The sequence below is a fragment of the Arachis ipaensis genome, chromosome B1 (genome assembly GCF_059453495.1).
Source record: "Arachis ipaensis isolate K30076 ecotype BB chromosome B1, ASM5945349v1, whole genome shotgun sequence".
Classification (NCBI taxonomy): domain Eukaryota; kingdom Viridiplantae; phylum Streptophyta; class Magnoliopsida; order Fabales; family Fabaceae; genus Arachis; species Arachis ipaensis.
The window spans coordinates 135,018,128-135,037,741 of NC_142436.1; the positions used below are offsets into that span (position 1 = coordinate 135,018,128).

At 30.3% G+C, this 19,614-nt stretch overlaps 1 long non-coding RNA gene and 1 pseudogene across 1 annotated transcript; one reads left to right on the forward strand and one right to left on the reverse strand.

Annotated features, from left to right (window-relative positions):
- Positions 1-10,486: 10,486 nt before the first annotated feature.
- Positions 10,487-12,391, reverse strand: LOC107611927 (uncharacterized). The gene is made up of 3 exons (XR_015899768.1): positions 12,252-12,391; positions 12,112-12,172; positions 10,487-11,967 (listed from the first exon to the last, which is right to left on the reverse strand). It is a non-coding gene; the product is annotated as an uncharacterized LOC107611927 (long non-coding RNA).
- A 3,969-nt stretch (positions 12,392-16,360) lies between these two features.
- Positions 16,361-19,312, forward strand: LOC148578477 (uncharacterized; annotated as a pseudogene).
- The last annotated feature ends 302 nt before the right edge of the window (positions 19,313-19,614 follow it).

Genomic DNA, 19,614 nt, shown 5'->3' on the forward strand with positions numbered 1-19,614 from the left:
TTGGATGTAGATTCAGTCACTAAGGAATTCAAGAAACTGGTGGTTTCAGGATTTTCTCCAAATTCATGAGACAAAACAGAATTGTCTCTTGCAGAATTTTCAGTAACTGCAGTTTCTGATTCAACTTGCTCAGAATTCTCATTTTCATGATTTTGTTCCTTTTCAACATCCTTTTGAACCAAGTTAGTATCACAAAATGTAACATGTATGGACTCCTCAATTATTCTAGCATCTTGATAATAAACTTTATATGCTTTACTATTTGTGGAGTATCCTACAAATAAACACTCATATGCCTTTGGATAAAATTTTTCCAAATTAACTTTGTTATTAAGAATAAAGCATTTGCATCCAAAGATATGTAAGTAATTTAAATTTGGCGGGTGACCTTTCCAAAGTTCATAAGGTATTTTCTTCAAAAATTTTCTTATGATAGTTCTATTCAAAATGTGGCAAGCAGTGTTAACCGCCTCAGCCTAAAGAAATTTCGGAACATTGCTCTCACAAAGCATAGCTCTTGTCATTTCTTGAATACTCCTGTTTCTTCTTTCCACAACACCATTTTGTTGTGGTGTTCTTTGACAAGAGAAGTTGTGTGATATTCCAAATTCCTCACAAAAGGATTCAAATAAATGGTTTTCAAATTCAATTCCATGATCACTTCTTATAGAAGAGATTTTTAAATCCTTTTTATTTTGAACTTTCTTGCTAAAAATTTCAAAGGCCGAAAAGGCTTCATTTTTGTGTGTAAGAAATAAAACTCAACCAAATCTAGAGTAGTCATCCACAATTACTAAACCATAATGTTTACCACCTAAGCTTTGAGTTCTTGTTGGACTAAATAAATCAATATGTAGCAATTCAAGTGGTCTTTTAGTAGAGATGTCTTCCTTTGATTTAAATAAACTCTTTGTTTGTTTTTTCATTTGGCAAGCATCACAAGTGATGTCTTTGTCAAACCTTATCAAAGGAAGACCTCTTACTAATCCTTTCTTGACAAGTTTGTTTATTTAAAACATACTTGTATGGCCCAATCTCTTATGCCATAACCACTTTTCAGATTCTTTAGAATGAAAACAAGCTACATTTTGATCCTTTAGTTCATCAAGGGTAAGTCCATACACATTATCACAATGCTTAGCAATAAACAACACTTCATTGGTCTTTTTATTTACAACACAACATTCCAATCTTTTAAAAATTACCAAATAACCTAAGTCACACAATTGACTTATACTCAAAAGATTATGCCTTAAGCCATTTACCAAGAAGACATCATCAATGAAAGTAGATTGATTGTTACCTACTTTTCTAACAGCCACAATTTTACCTTTTTCATCATCTCCAAAGGTCACAAAGCCTCCATCATACTTGCTTAGTTTGATGAAGAAAGTTGACCTTCCAATCATGTGCCTTGAGCATCCACTGTCCAAGTACCACGTCTCCCTTTTGTTCTTGGATGCTAGGCAAATCTGCGTTAAGACTTTAAGTAACCTTAGGTACCCAAATTAATTTGGATCATTTGAAGTTAATCCACCTTGGTTGCTAAAGTGTATTAAAATCATAGACAACATTGTAAATTTGGTTTCCTACTATTCTTTTTTCAATGAAGCATTGTAAGTATGAGTGACCAAATTTCTTACAATTAAAACAATAATTTTCTGATGCATGTTGCTAAAATGGAGGTGAGTTATGATGCTGGAAATGATTAAATGACTGAAATTTTCTGGTTTTTAGAAGAGGTGCATTTCTTTTGACAAAATAATTTTTGTTATTATTTTTTCTTTTTGTAAAAGCATTCCAACTAGAATTTTTGAATATATTTTGGCTTTTTGAAGATGAGGTTCTGTTGTTAAATATTGGTTTTTTTAATGTAACCTCATTGGTTGGAACATAGCCTAGACCCGACTTGTTAGAAACAGATTCGGTTCTTGAAGACAAAGCATTTTCATTTGAAAAGGAACTTCCAGAATTTTCTTCATATGTGGGAACATGTCCCAAAACAGATTTGTCCATGTTGGACTTAATTTTCGATGAAGAGGCCAGAAATATTGTAGGAGATCTATCAAAAATAGCATCATTATTTGTCACATATCTTAAACCAGATTTTTCAAACAATGGTTTTTGACTTGCAAGTAATTTGTCCAAGTTGCTAGAACTTTGAGCAAATTTTACTAAGTCAACATTCAATCTTTTAATCATTTCATTTAGTCTTTTATTTTCAGCAATAAGCTCTTGAGAAAGATCCACAATGTGCTTTCCCTTTAGTTTTTCAAGTTCAGATTTTAAAAATCTGTTTTCTTCAATAATATCCAAAGCACATTTAGTTTTCTTCACCTTTTCTTTCAAAAAATTATTTTCACCTTTCAACATTTCTTTTTCATATTTACATTTAGTGTATTTTTCCAGCAGTTTTGAAGAATTTTCTGTGAGATCATCAATTATAACATGTAAATCATCTATGGACAAGTCATAGTAATTTACCTCATTAAGTTGATCATCACCAGCCATGAAGCAGATTTGTGCTTCACATTCGGAGTCTTCTTCTTCATCCGAATCGTTTTCAAGATCTTCCCAAGATGCCATGTGCACTCTTTTCTTTTCTTTCTTTCCTTTTTCTTCCTTCTTGAGCTTCGGACAGTTGAACTTAAAATGTCCAGCCTCCTCACAATGATGACAAATCACCTTGCTCAAGTCCTTCTTGTATTCTTTTAAGCTTGAACCCTTGTACTTGCCTTTGTTTCTCATTAGCCTTCTAACTCTCCTAGCAAAAAACACAAGTTCATCATATGAAAAACCATCACTAGACTCACTCTCTTTTGGTTTTATTTTTGACTTAAGGGCTATTCCTATTTTCTTTGAGTCCGGGCTTATGTGTATGGCTTCATAGGAAAGGAGTTTTCCTCTCAGCTCATCATAGGTTATGGGACTTAGATTGTTACTCTCGGCTAGGACAATGGCTGTTGTTTTCCATTCCTTTGTGAGGCTTCTAAGTAGTTTTCTCACTAAGGTTTGTTCTGAGTAGGTTGTACCCATAGCATCAAGGTTGTTGATTATGATTGAGAATCTCTCAAACACTTCATCAATACTTTCTTCGTCCTTCATGTTGAACATCTCGTATTTTTTTCGCAGCATATCAATCCTCGTTTCTTTGACATGTTTAGTGCCTTCGTGTGTAACCTGGAGTTTCTCCCATATTTCTTTGACTGTCTTGCATCTAGACACATTTCGGTACTCTTCAAAGCTGATAGCACAGTGAAGAAGGTTGATGGCTTTGGCATTCAGTTCTATTTTCTTCTTGTCATCGTCATTCCATTTAGTTTCTTCTTTTGGAGTCACCACTACATCAACACTTGTTTTTGTAGGAATCTTGGGGCCGCTTACAACAATATTCCATATGTTGTAGTCAATGAATTAGATGAAGATCTTCATCCTCTCTTTCTAGTAGGCATAGTTCTTCCCGTTGAAGAAGGGAGGCCTATTGTTTGACTGGCCTTCAGTTAGAGTGTAGGCAACTGTGGTTGTGCCCAAGTTATTCGCCATTGGACCTTTACTCCAAGCGGTGAAGCTTGATTCTTGAGACAAAGGCTCTAATACCAATTGAACGTTGTAGAAGGCTTAGAGAAGGGGGTTGAATCTATGGCCTTCTTTTACTTTAATGAAATAACCCTTTAATTACAAACTTTCAATCTGAATCTGTTTGAACTCAGCAGCGGAAAATTTATGAGACAATTTTATTTTGTCTCATGAATATCAGAAAACAGAACAGAGAAAGAAAAAGAGAAACTGACACCATCATGTATCCTGGTTCAGTTGCCTTGTGCAATGCAACCTACATCCAGTCTCTACCACAATAGTAGTGAAAATTTCACTATAGTTAAAGTATTACATACACCAATTCCACAGGATTAACACAATCCTTTTCCTCTCAAGTTCTAACGTAACTTGACTTGGTTATGCTACTACCTAACTCTTCACTCTTAGTACTTACCCAACTAAGAAAGGGGTACCTCACAGGTACAAGATACAAGACACAATAAACAACCTAAAGAAATCTAAAATCACTCTAGGCTTTTCTCTCAGGTGTATCACTCTTTGGCTTTTTCTTGATCTCTCTCTTTATGCTTTTTCACACTCAAGAAATTACAGAAAGATATACATTAAAAATAAAAACTACAATCTGTAAAACATGAAGGAGATTGATTGCTTCAACAGCCTCTATTGCTATGCGATAAACCAATTTTGCTTAACTCTGATTTCGTTCCTCATTTTGGCGGAATGCTCCTTTGATAGAAAGCACTGTCCAAGTTGATGAATTCTCTCAGAGAAGACTTCTCAGAACATGAACTTCAAACCTTGGTTCTCTCTCCTTACTTCAGCAGAAACAAATTTTTTTTCTTTTTGTATCTCCTTGCATGTTGCTGAGATGCTCTCTTCCAAGTCAACCCTCGAGCTTTATGCTTCACCAACTTAGCCGTTCACTTTCTTCCATTAATCCCAAATTGAAATTTTGGAACAGATCCCTTTTTCTTGACCAAAAGACTCAGAACAGCAAATAAGAAAAGTTTTCAATGGCAATCCCACATCTGAACCCTTGAGATACTACTTAGTCCCCAAAAAACGATCTTGGCCTTTGATTCACAGCAGTGTGTCTCAGAAATTATTTTTTTCATATATCTCAAAATGAAGTAGCAGAGAGTTGGAGAAGGAGGGAAAAAAGTAAGATGCATGTAAAAGAAAATGAATCACCTTTAGCCTCTGTCTTAGCTTGATATGGTTTGATTTGGGTGATTAGACCTCAACATTTTTGCTTAACCCTTCTCTTTCTTTCTTCTTCGATGATTGACTTAGGAACGAAGCATTCTCTCTCTTCTTTGAGTTCTGTCCAAATTGAAAAAGGAACCTTGCTTTGGAGGCAAGCACTTGGAGAGATTAGCTTGAAAGAATTACATTGGGCTTAGGTTGGCTTTGATCCAATTGACCCAGCTGAATTTCTTACTTTGATTTCTTTGGGCTTCCTTTGTTTAGACAGCCCACCTGCTGCTACTATGTTTGCTAATTATGGCCTGCATAACTTAATCAAAAATAATCAAAACTAATTGGGTGATTAGCCCACTAAAAAATAATATTTGCCATCATCAATTTAATTTAGTTAATTTCTTAACTCAACAATAGCCTTCATGTAATTCTTGACATTTTCGCAATCAGGAATTGAACCACGGATACTAGTTGAGATACGAGACTTAATGAACATCATACTTAAACGGTTGAATTTCTCCCACCGCTTGTATAATGTTACCTCGGCTTGAGTACTAGCATCAGTGAGTGCAGGAGGCTCTTTCCTACAAAGAGTATAGTCCAGGTCTGCACACCCTAAGTTAAAGAGAATCTTATCTTTTCACTCCTTATAGTTGACACCACTTAACAATTGAATATAAGATACAATTTCAGATATTGTTACAGTTGCAAATAATAAATCATGCTAACATTACTCAACTTTAAATAGGCACATCAGTATCCATAACTTATCATAATACATGCTAATACAAGTCATATCAAAATAAATATGAATGATAGTCATTAAAATCTATATGTGAATAAAGACTTTAACACATAATATTCACTATATTGGCTAAAATATTAAAACTAGAAAATAAAATACTACTTCTTAATACCTGTGGGATAATTAAAATATAAAATTTTAACTTAATTATATGTGAATAACATAATAAATTTCTATGGATAAGTTTACTATATCATTTACAATAATTATAAATATATCATATTAACATTTGAGAAAGTATAGGGAGCCAATGACCTAAGCGTACAATGTGTACAATGAAGGTTTAGAAAGTATTAGAAATATGGTTATTAGTGTTACATTATCCTGTCAGGTTACACTTTTGGGATGAGTGGTTTCAGGACATGGTATTAGAGTTCCAGATCCGGAAGGTCAAGAGTTCGAATTTTGGTGAACCCAAAATTAGCTTTTTTATAACATGAGATGTTTATTATCCCTGGTATCCGGATGGTTATCCCTGGATAGTATAGGTGATGTTCATTTTATTCATAAACTAAAGATTTAGCCCATTGTACACATTGTACGTGTATAGGTGATGTTCATTTTATTCATAAACCAAAGATTTAGCCCATTGTACACATTGTACGTTTAGGCCATTGGCTCCCTAGCACTACTCTTAACATTTATATGATTTCTTTAAATATAATTATTACCAAGGATGCTGTGTCTACTCCTCAATAAATTATGTATTAATCACAATATGATATGCAGCGAAAAAATTGATGTTGCATACAAATATAACCACTGTTATCGCATAAATATAATCAGTGACACATTATATTAAAAAAATTCAAAAGTGGTCTGGTGGCTAAAGTGTTTTGGTAAAAAATGGAATATTCAAGTTCAACACTCACTCCAAACAAATTTTGTAATTTATAATAAGTTTGAGTTTTTTTTTTTTTAAACTGTAAATCCAACGATACAGCGTGAAAAAAAAAAGGTAACAATGGGGGCTTTAAAGTGTTTTGGTAAAAAATGGAATATTCAAGTTCAACACTCACTCCAAACAAATTTTGTAATTTATAATAAGTTTGAGTTTTTTTTTTTTAAACTGTAAACCCAACGATACAGCGTGAAAAAAAAAAGGTAACAATGGGGGCTTTTTTACCTAAATGCGCATGTGAAACACTTTAATTCCCAAAACGCGCATGGATTGAAAAAAAAAGGTAACAATGGGGCTTTTTTACCTAAATGCGCATGTGAAACACTTTAATTCCCACAATGCGCATGGATTGAAATCTTTCTGAAAATGCGCAGCTCCATTTCTTGGCCGGCAGTAGCGAAATGGAAGAAACAACTCTAGGAACACCAGGCGCGAAATGGGGGCACTGATTGTTTGCCAGCTTAATATTGTACAATGTTAATACTTAGTTGCTAATAAGAACATAGATTGAATCCAATACAAAGTACTTAATTGAGAAAGCATTCTTTGTGCACTAAATGTTATTATCAAATTTGTCAACAATATATTATCTACCTTAGATTTTCAACTATATCTTAATTAACTTTGCTGCCCTTGAATGGTAAGTAATATGAATCGACAATACCCACAAAACATATAGCAGCATAAAAGTTAAGCAGCTTATCCGAAACTGTACAAGTAGAAGGAATAACTTTTGGTTGTAAGGTTGCAAGAATTTCACTAAGTGAAGGTGCATGAACTAGCAAATATAAAATGCAATTATATGAATGAACCCACAATCTCTTCTACCATGATAATAAGAAAAATGTGTCACTTCTATAAGAGGTAATAAGTTGCAAGCTCATTAGCATCAAAATTACAATATTCCAAAGTAGCTTTTCTGAGTTCTTATGGATTGTCTGTCTATGATGATATCCCATAAAACAATTTTATAAGAAAGTAGTGGCATAATATCAGATCAATAATGAGCAACAACTAAATCATACAATTGACCTGCAAAAAAATCATCATAGGACTAGTTTGAATTGGCTTTAAAAAAAAAGTATTTATTCTTTTATCTTTTTTAAGAAAATCATTTTTTATAGATAAAAGTTATATATTTTACATTTGGGTAGACTTTTTAAAAAGAGTTTTCAAATATTAAAAACGTCTTTTGTTTCTATTTTTTTTTTAAAAGCAAGGTATTACTTGCTTTTAGAAAAAAGCAAAGAATTTGTTTTTTTAATAAAAATACTTATTCTTAAAAGATGTATCAAAATGTGTTTAAAACTTAAAGTATTTTATTTTTTTTTTATAAAAAGTACTTTTTTAACTCAAATAAGCTAATTCAAACCAACACATAATCAGAAAATTTTTACTCCTAAGTACGTCCAGATAATTATGGTCAACTATCCAGATAATTCTGCAACACACACAAACACAAGTAACCTAGAGATAACATTTTAAACAAAATCTTTTTTAATATAAGGGCAATAATATCCACTTTTCTACATCAAATTATGACTATACCATAGAGTGAATATGGGAGTGTCCTCACCTCCACAGTGCCCCCATTTCGCGCCTGGTGTCTCTGAGTTATTTCTTTCATTTCGTTACTGTCACCAAAAAAATAGGGGTAGCCATTTTGTGGGAGCTGCACCTGATATGGTTGGCCCATTTTATGGACACCTGGCTTGAAATGATATGAAAATTCATTTCGCGGACGCCGGTCAAAAAATGGAGCTGCGCATTTTCAGAAAGATTTCAATCCATGTGCATTTTGGAAATTAAAGTGTTTCACATGCGCATTTAGGTAAAAAAGCCTAACAATGGGGCCAAGCATTCAATATAATAAAATAAACAAACAACACCCATTGAAATTTGAAACAATGAAACCAAACACGTTCACGTAAACGTTCTTCAATACGTGAAAAAAAAAAAAAAAAAGTCGTTTTCAAGAATCAGAAATATATAAAAATTTTGGAAAATTATGCCAATATGAAGAATAATTATATCCCAAATTTGGAAGATTTTTTCAGAGACTATTATTTATTATTTCGGTATTTCCTCTTTTTATAGTGTGTTAATTTTAACTTCAATAATTTTTTTATTTTATAAATTTACAAAAATTATCATTCTAAAATTTATACTGTGCATTTTTTTTAAATAATTAACCAAAATAATACACAATAATTTAATTTTAAAATGGCAAGGCAGTTCTGATACCACGTGTTAGATATTTTGTAAAAATTATTAATTTATGTACTTTTAGTCATTATCATATGGAAAAGTCTAGGGGACCAATAATTTTTGTGTTTTTTGGACAGCACTTAACCATCAAAATAAAAGTGAATGATTTTTCACCATTAGATGTAATCTCACACCACTAAAAACACTATTGATGGCCAATTGATGGTTACAAAATACCAAAATTGCTAGCTCCCTATCATTCCTCTAATCATATTTTTTAATTTAATTTGAGACTTCCAATTCTTGAATCACCAAGTCAAATAAAATCAGAATGTGTCTGTTTGTTGTGATGATTAGAATTGGAGACCCAAATTTTATAAATTTTCATAAACAGCGAAAGAACAAACCAACTATCAATATAATTAATTAATAATTAAGGTTAATCACTAAAAATTTCCTCAAATAATTTAAACATTGACAAAAATACATTCGAATTTTACTATCAACAAAAATGCCTTCAAATAATTTTAAAATACAACAAAAATACTCAACAATAAAATATATATTTTTAAAAAATACCTTAGAGATTGAATTTTGATGCAAATTTTTACAAGCATGATTATAAAAATAAGATATTATTATACTTAAAATTTGGTGATTTTTCGTTAAGTATATATTTTTTTATAATTTTTTTGTTAACAATCAATAATACTTTTAAAAAATCACAAATAATATATACTTAACAAAAAATCACCAAATTTAAGAATAATAATAATATCTCATTTTTCTAGTCATGCTTGCAAAAAATCACATCAAAATTCAATTTCTAATGTATTTTTTGAAAAATACATATTTAATATGAATTTTTTTTTGCAAGATTATCTAACATTAAATATGTATTTCTCAAAAAATACATTAGAGATTGAATTTTGATACAATTTTTGTAAGCATGATTAAAAAAATAAGATATTATTATGCTTAAAATTTGGTAATTTTTTATTAAGTATATATTTTTTTGTAATTTTTTTGTTAACTAATAATAATTTTAAAAAATCACAAAAAATATATATACTTAAAAAAAATTACAAAATTTTAAGAATAATAATATCTCATTTTTTTAATTATACTTGAAAAAAATCACATCAAATTCAATCTCTAAGGCATTTTTTGAAACTGTTAAACATTTTTGTCGCGTTTTTAAATTATTTAAAGGCATTTTTATCAATAGTAAAATTCAGGTGCATTTTTATCCGCGTTTGAATAATTCAGAGAAATTTTTTGTGGTTAACCCTTAATAATGATCATACCATCTAAACTAATTTTTATATTAACAAATTGGACTACAAATAGAATAAAAATGCTAACAGCGAAACGATTATACCATTTTATAAAGCAATAACAAGGTCAAGCTAAATTGAATGCATTTAGTTTAAGAAAAAGAAATAAATTTTCTGAAATGAATATAGTTTTCTTCGTACCATCGTTAAGGAATCAACATTTCCAATATATAGACACTTGGTCACACATGTTTAACTTTGTAATTTCATTTTTTAACCTAATTTCAAGTATCACAGAATTGCTCACAATAATCCTAGTATTGCAAAGGTAAATTCCAACTAACTAGTACAAAGAAAGAGTAGGGATCAATAAAATAGCTTTTCCAACAAGACTGATCTGATGAAAAACACATAATTTCATTTACTCTTCATAATATTTGCAAATTTTTTAAGGTCATCTAGATTCATATTCGAGAGATCTACAAAAAGAAATTAATCAGTATGAAGTTTGGAATGCAACATTTCAACTTGCCTAAAGCAAGTAGCAAGGAAAATACAAGGAATATTTTAGGTTAACCTTGCCAGGTTTTATAGAAGACAGATTCAGCTCTGGGTTGTAAACCACTTTTGTTTTCATTTGTTCAGATTCTTCAACTGTGGTAGCGTTTAGCTTTATTATTTTTATCCCAAGTTCAGCTGCAGTTGTCACAATCTCTATGGGAAACAATAACCTATTTATAGATCAGTCAACTACAAAACTTCATTTAATATCAGCTCAAACCTTGACAATTATTTCCATCATAAAGTACAAAATTCTTCCTGCTTATTTTCATACAAAAATAGAAATAGCAATAATCATCATCATTATCATGCAGGAAAAAAGTTGATAGCATTATTTGGTAAGCTTCGCCCTTGGGGTTCATGGGCTTGACACCCTAAACCATATTAAATCTGTAGCCCCACCATGCTTGATCAGGTTAGGAGAAGCTATAAACACATTTTAGTCTATTGGCAATCCCTCAATCTCACAAACTTTGATCTTCTACATGTAAAACACTAATATGTATTATGCAAGTCATTTAAGAAGAATAAACCACGGAATCAAAAGAAACTATTTCCTAAGTGTGCATTATTTGACTGCCTATGCAATTGGATAGAAAAAAAATCATATATATTTTTAATATATTTCAAGAGTCCATACAGTTGAACCAATTAAATGCTAACTAAGCCATGCATATCCAAAGAATTCAACGCCCATTTGCATGCAGGTATAGCATATATAGATAAAGGTACAAAATGAAGTACCCTTTAACTTAATCCAAATGGAAGCATGCATTTCACAGTTAGTCTCTAATGGTTAAGTTTAGTACTTGCTGTCCAAAAATGAATATAAAGATAAAGAGAAGCTCGAGTTACCCTGAAATAACACATGGAAATTGTTTTGCTCATATAATTGTATCGCTCATTGATATAGTGAGCATTGACAGTAGATTGCTTTTCTAATATTTGAATTTCATGATTCAAGACTTCATCAAATTCCTTTCCCACCTGACAGCACTAGTATCAATGTGAATCAAATGACAAACAGAGTAGAACTCCCATAATAGAAAAACTTCACACACACACACACACACCGCCTATTCATAGCAGTAGCAGGTTAACAGAACTAATTTTTACTCTGACATCAAATAGAATGTTGCCACATAGATAAAAGTGAGGTTTCTTTTTGAAGTGATGAGTGTGAAAGTTATAAGTTTTCGTCTGTGACAGAACCTGATTGAATGTCTAGCTTGCATAATAATGCCTTATGATAGATCCTAATAATCCTTCTTTCTGGACATGGATATCTCGCAATAATTCCTAGTAATTAAATGTAATGAAAGAGAGAGAAACCATACAGTGTTTGGCATATGAAGGCCTTGGGGAACAGCAAAACAGTGAAGAAGACAATATTTTTCCCAAATAGCTAAGCGATTGTCCAGAACAGATTGGATCCTCTTCCAAACGCAATCAACTCCCTTTTTCACAAACACCAAACCAATCGCATAAATCACACTTAGCATACTCTAGCTACCAACTCTATCATACTCCAAAATTTCCATTATCACAACAAAAGTAACCCTAACTAGCAAGAATTCCGTTCAATTCAGCAAATGAATTACCTTTTTCAGATCCTCAGATCTTTGTATGGAGCCTTCATAGTTCAACTTAGTCGATGCCTCTCTGAATTCATAAAACAGAAGATGATATATCAGAATTGAAAGCGGAGAGAGAGAAGGGAGAGTGTGTGGATGTTACTTACCGGTGGAAGAAATCGAAGGCTTCGTCGACGACATTGTCGAGGGTGTTGCGAATTTCCTTGAGAAAGAGCTGCGGATTCAGATTCAGCTATTCAAAGATGGCCTCTCTCTCTCTCTGCCTTCTATTTTCCCGCCAAATCGGACTCTCGAAAATTTTCAATGGAAAATTTTATAAATGGATAGGGACTAAATATTTTAATAGTAGGGTTATACGTAGAGACTAAATATTCTTTTTAGATTTTTAGAAGTGATATTTGTTTCATTCAAATGTTCGTGATATGACGAATTAATTTTAATTTATTTTTACGTATTTTAATTTTGTTTATTTAGTTACTAATTTGAATTTTATGTCAGAGGATTTAGAATTTTCTTTATTTAACCTAAAGTTGAGTGACTTTTTTCGATTTAATTTTCAAAACCAGTGAACAAATTAGATTGAGGTATTTCTTTCTTGTTGCATCAAGAAATTGAATAAAAAATCAACTGATTCTCTTTGTATTCAATTTTTTTATGCAACAAAAAAGAAATACCTCAATATAATTTGTTTACTGGTTTGAAAATTAAATCGAAGAAACTCACTCAACTTTAGGTTAAATAAAGAAAATTCTAAATCCTCTCACATAAAATTCAAATTAGTAACTAAATAAACAAAATTAAAATACGTAAAATTAAATTAAAATTAATTCGTCATATCACGAACATTTGAATGAAATAAATATCACTTCTAAAAATCTAAAAAGAATATTTAGTCTCTACGTGTAATCCTACTATTGAAATTATGGTTGATGAATTTAATTCCACTTATAAGAAAAGCAGTTTAATTTTTTTTAGAAAAAAGTGTATAGAATAATAATCTTGAACTAACTTTTTTTTTTAGGTTAAACAATATAGAACATACATGTCGTTCTTAAAACCCTAAATCCAAGACATAATAATGCTTAATCAACTCAAATAATTATCAATTTTGTGTTAAGTCTCGTTGTTAATGATTTCGTACTATCTATTAACTTTAACGTTGTTTGCTCTCCGTTCACATGTAAAATAGGGCAGAATGCATTAGATGCAAAACTTAAAATAATACTTTTTTTATTTATTTTTCAATTTTAAGTAAAATCCCTCCCTGTCCCCTCACCATTAGAAAATAACAACACGGTCCTTATCCATTCTCTCCGTGTGACCGAAAGGACCTTCTTAACCGGAAGTACCGGTAAGAGGGTCCTTTTGGTCACACGGAGAGAATGGTTAAGGACCGCGTTGTTAATTACCAACGGTGAGAGGGCGCCAGGTCAATTTCGTAAATGGTTAGGGACCGAAAAGGGATTTTACTCTTGAAAAAAAGATGGTTTATGCGGTTCACGACAAAAGAAATAGCATCAAAATTAAAATAAATTATGTTTTATAAAAATATTGTTTTATAAAAATATTTTTTATACACTAAAATTAATTATTATGTATTTGTATATAAATATATATTATTTAATTTATTTTTAATATATATTTTATATTTTATTATGTATTTTATATTAGTGTCTAATCTTAGTAGCTAACTAGTATTTTTACTCGTAATTACATTACGGGAATATAAATCTTTTAAAATTATGCTAGTTTTGTCCTGATATTATAGATTATAGCACAAAAAATTTATAGAATTAAACTATTTTTACAAAAAAATCGTAGGGGACAAAAGTTTCCATCGGCTAAGAAGACTAGGGTCTTCGTAGATAAAAAAAATCAAATAATAAGATTTTTAGTTATTATTTTCATGTTAAAGAGTTTGATTTATTACTAATAATTAATTTTAATATTCGTTATAAAAAATTTGAAACGATTTAACTTGTATACTTTTGATTAGGTGTTAAGTTTGTTGCACAAATAGAAATAATTAATTTTTATGCTTGATATTTAAAAATAATATTTATTTTCTTTCTATGTATATAAAAATATAATTAGATATTAGCATGAAAAAAATTATATTGATAGTTATAAAATTAACTCAAAATTAAATTTTTTTTAAACAATTGAATCTTGATTTTAACTTTTAATCATAATATTAGTATTCTCTTCAAATTATATTTAATAAATTTTTGAAAGAAGAGAAATGAAAATATAGATTAGAAAGATAAGCAGTGAAAATTTAAAATTAAGAAAATATGTATATAATAATAATATTTTTTATTTGAATTATATTATTTTGTTAATTTTATTTTTTTAGAACAAAAAGATAGAAAAAATAGAGAATAGGAGAAAAGAGAGAGAAAGATAAAGATGAAGAGAGAGAGAGTTTGTTAATTTTGAAAGAAAAAATTTTATTTTAATTATAATAAAATATCTGGTGTCACATTTTGATTTGTCAAATTACTAGTATAAAATATAAATTATAAATTATATATAGAGTGGGAAGAGTAGATAGAAATAGAAAAGGAAGAGAAATAGATGAGAGAATTTAAAAAGGGAGTTTATTAATTTTGGAAGAAAATATTTTTTCTCAATTTGAATAAGAGAATGTCATATGACACATTTGGTTATTAAATTAGATAATAATATATAAATATATCAGAATTATATATAGAGCGAAAAGGGTAGAGAGAAATAAAAAAAAGAGAGATATATGAGAGAATTTAGGAAGGAAGTTTATTAATTTTAGAGAAAAATATTTTCTCTCAAATTTAATAAGAATGTCATGTGACATATTTTGTTATTAAATTAGATAATAATATATAATATAATATAATATATAATATAGCTGTATTTTAATTTCAATTTTAATATTTTAATTTTAATTTTAATATAATTAAAGAATGTCATGTTGCACATTTTTATTGTTAAATTTATAATTAGTCGTTGATAATGATATATAAAAGAGATAGAGTAGTTGAAGGAATGTGAGGGATAAATAAAGGAAGATGGAAGAAGGGAGAACTCTTTAATTTTGAAGGAAAAGATTTGATTTCAATTGCAATGAGGGAATGACATGTGGTACATTTTGGTTGTAAAATTAGTAGGGATGAGGGAAGAACTCTTTAATTTTGGAGAAAAAGATTTGATTTTAATTATAATAAGGGAGTGACATGTGGCACATTTTGGTTGTAAAATTAGTAGGAAGAAAGGTAGAACTTTTTAATTTTGGAAGAAAAAAGTTGATTTCAATTGCTAAGAAAATGACATGTAACACATTTTGGTTGTAAAATTAGATATATATAATAGAATGTAATAGATTTTGGTATATATAATATAATTATAGAGTTCTTCAAATTAGATTATTTTAAAAATTATATAAAAAAATTCAATCGAATAAGCGTCGTTTATTAAAAATTAAGATCAAATTAAATCCAAACAAATATATTATTTTTGTGGGAATTATGTTTTGATTAGTTTGAATGAGATTACAGATTTTGATTAGTTTAGATTAGGATGTGGATAGCGAAAAATGATATAGGGTTTTTCTTTCCTTAGTTTCTTTCATTCTAGTAAAGTTAGCTTTCGTTAGTATATTTCTTTATTTAATTTTCTGCACTTATATGGTTCATTCAAGATAAATCGTAAAAGATAATCGACTGAATTGTTTATAAACTCTTTCACAAAACCAATTATAAAATATGTGGTTTAAATTAATTTAACTCGAGTAGTTTGACTAGGAAAAAAATATTGTTTTCCCCCTCAACTAACCGACGTATTATATCGTTATTACCAATATAATTTGATATCTTTAATTAATTAACAGAAAAATTTGGAAGAATCACTTTCCTATTTTGCATAATATTCTCAAAAATCTTTTCTGATATTGTCCAATTTTTCTAATCCCTTTTGAAACCATTCTATCTTTAAATAAATCATAACCTTAACTTCTAAGAATAATAATTATATCATCTACTATAAATAGAACACAACACAAATTTCAAAACACACAACCTCAAAATAATGAGGAGCATAAACAAGAACATGCAAAGACCAATGTTTAAAAAGAGTAGATCATCTTCTTCTTCAACCATAAAATTGTTCCCAAAAAATTTATTAGTAAAGATAGTTGCAAGTGTAGCCTCTCATTCATTCATTGACCTCCACAACGTAAAGAAGAGTTGCAAAGATCTTCTTGAAGCTGCGGAAGACAATTATGTTTTTCGACGAGTCTCTCTGGACAAACTCTTTCATCCCAAAGTCTTTTAACGATAAAGAATTGTTATTCTTGAAGCGTTGCAAGGAGAATCAAAACACAAAGAGCTTGTATAGAGAAGGGTTGCGAGAATGCTTAGGGAATGAAAATGCAGAAGGTCTTAGACTTTTGGATATGGCAGCTAAAAAGGGTCATAAAGAAGCAAAATATGTGTACAACATGATCTTATTGTGTTCATCAAGACAAGATAAAAAGTTGATCGAATTAGGGTTACGACATTTGCGTTTCTTGAGAGAGTCTAAGTGTGTTGTAAGAACAAGAAAAAAAGTAGAAGAATTCGTTAGAATAATAATGTGAAAAAACAATGGAATGGTTATTGGTGAATTCTATGATGTAGAAAGAAAGATTCTTCAACATGTGTATGTTTGTGTTGTCAAAAGGGTAGTGTGATGAGTGTTTAGAAAGAGAGTAATTGAAGAGACAAGATTTGATATGTTACAAGTAAAATGTAGTATATTTTATCTTATGTAACATGTAAATGATGTATTGATTAAATAGGCTAATTATATTTATGTTAATTAATTATTAAAGATAATATTGGACCTTGTATGATTTTTTTTATTTTTTGACTTTTTGAATGTATGCTCTCTCTCCAAAAATATTAACTTTACACACAAAAATTTATTAATATTTATTTATTTTAATATATTTCTTTTGGATGACTTAGATATATTCAGTTTCACAAATATAAAAATGTAGTTACATATTTTAACCAATAAAAAAACATATAACTTTACGTATTTACATACATTTAAATTAACAGTAATATTTATATATATATTTAATTTAAATATTATATCAATATATCTGTCAATATTACTCTGGATACATATAGATATTTATAAAAAAATATTATTCAAACACCACATATTCTTGACATCTTATAAAAATAGTTTGTTATTAATTATTTATATATTTAATTTTTTAATTAATAAAACAAAAAAAATTATATTTAATTGTTTAAAAAATATTGATGTCAAAATATCATTTGTAATACTGCCATTTTTATGGTGCAGAAGAGAGAATATATATTTTGGGAGAATTGATTTTTTTTTAAGAATGAAAATTGTAATAAAAAATGTTACTTTTTGTTATAACGGGAAATTAAAAATAAATTTAATTTTAATGTAATGTTAATGTAAAATAATTTTATATTTACATCTAATGACGTAACACTACATTAACAAAAATAATTACTTTTTATAGACGATGTGAATTGTCATCAAAAAGATCAAATATAATTACACGACTGTATAAAACACATTTTATACTGTCAATACATCAAAATTAAACTCACTAAAAATATGTGCACCCAAAATTAAACATGTCAAATCTTGTCTCTTCAATTACTCTCTTTCTAAAAACTTGTCACACTACCCTTTTGACAACACAAACATACACCATGGTTATTAGTAGGGTAAATAGAAAATTACCTTTGTGTCCCTTCAAGAGCACATGTAAAGAATGGAGAGTGAAAAAAGGACGATGGACACTACATGATGATGACAACGATGATATTATTATATTATTATTGACTTGTGTGAATATTGTATATGGAATTACAAGTTAAAGGTTTTTTTATGGGTTGATAAACATCCATTAGTTCTATAATTATATTATTTAGAGTAAAAGATAAATAGGTCCCTGACCTTTTTAAACGTAGACATTTTCGTCCCTCAAAATTTAAAAATATATTTAAATTCCTCACCTTATAAAATGCGTGACAATTAGATCCCTCCGTCGAGTTGGGGTTCAAAACGGTAACGGAACATGCTGACCTGGAAGGGTAGAGTGTCATGTGTCCGTTTTGGTTATTGATGTGGATGGAGAACAAATTTTTAATGAACAAATTAGTCCTTGCGGCCATCATACGTTCTCTCTCTCCGTCGCAACTCACCTTGGTCTGACTCCGTCACCGCTCTCATCGACTCTGCCACCAGCCGCCACCTCTCCTACACCGATTTCATCTGCCGTTCAGAAATTCTAGCTACCAACCTTACATCCCTCTTCACACTCTCCAAAAACGACACCGCTTTGGTCCTCTCTCCACATTTGTCCATTAAAAATGTTCGTAAATTAGTCCACCCCTTACTCTTTCTTGCATACACTAGACTAGATTGTTTATTTACTCATCAACGAATTCACTTATTTATTTGTTAGAAAAAGAGATGAATGTAAGGAGCAGAATAATGTCAAAAGCAAGAAGAAGAAGAAAGTTACATTTTATCTGAATGTTTAGATATATGAGCCTGATCCCACAGCTTATAAGGTACTAGATAACGAGGAAGAAGAACACCAAAACAATGCTGCAGAACCAGCAAAGAAGAACTCGAATTCACCTTCCGTCTCTGGAGAAGGATATGCATCCTTAACAGTGACATACCCTCCAAATTACAGATATTATAACTGCAGCGAAGATATCAGCGAGGAGGAAGATGTAGACTATGAGGAATTTGACATCGATGACTATGAGGATGATGAAGAGTTTGATGATGGATATGATTGTGAGCATATGGTGAAAACAACAGACAGAAGGAGTTGTCCGATTCGTCCAACTCTTCTGCGGCCAAAGACAGGACAAGGAATCAGATGCCAATTGATGCGAGTGGAAGAGACAGAAGCACAAACATGCATTCTGTTCTGAGCCCTGTAGAGAACCTAACTCAGTGGAAAGCAATCAAAGCAAAAGTTCCATGAAGTAAGCACAGGAGGAAGGAGAACGTTCCAACCACCACTGAAGCTCACTCGAATTTTTCACCTTGTTTCAGCATGAAATCAAGTGTCCTTCAGTCTAAACCTCTGTTGCCTCAAGTTGCAGTTGATGCTAGTCTCTTAAACTGGTTAATTTTCCCTAATTTCAATGTTTCTAAGACCACAATTCATTGTCAATGATGAGAACCATGTCAATGAAGAAAAGATAAAAAACACTTGGTAAATATTAATTCAGTGAAGACCAATTTTAGAGGAGGAAGCATGATTGCAGAGGCCTGGTTTGTGAAGATGGGTAACCAAGTCAGTTCCAACCTCAAGCACGCGCTTCTTCTAGAAACTTCTTCGGAAAGAGGAAGCAGCAGCAACATAACAGCACCATCAAGAACAACGATAAGGTAACCATTGATATTCTTTCTTTTGAAGTAGTCAATGTCATGTCCAAAACGGTTCACCTTCACAAATCCCTTTCGGATTCTGAGATC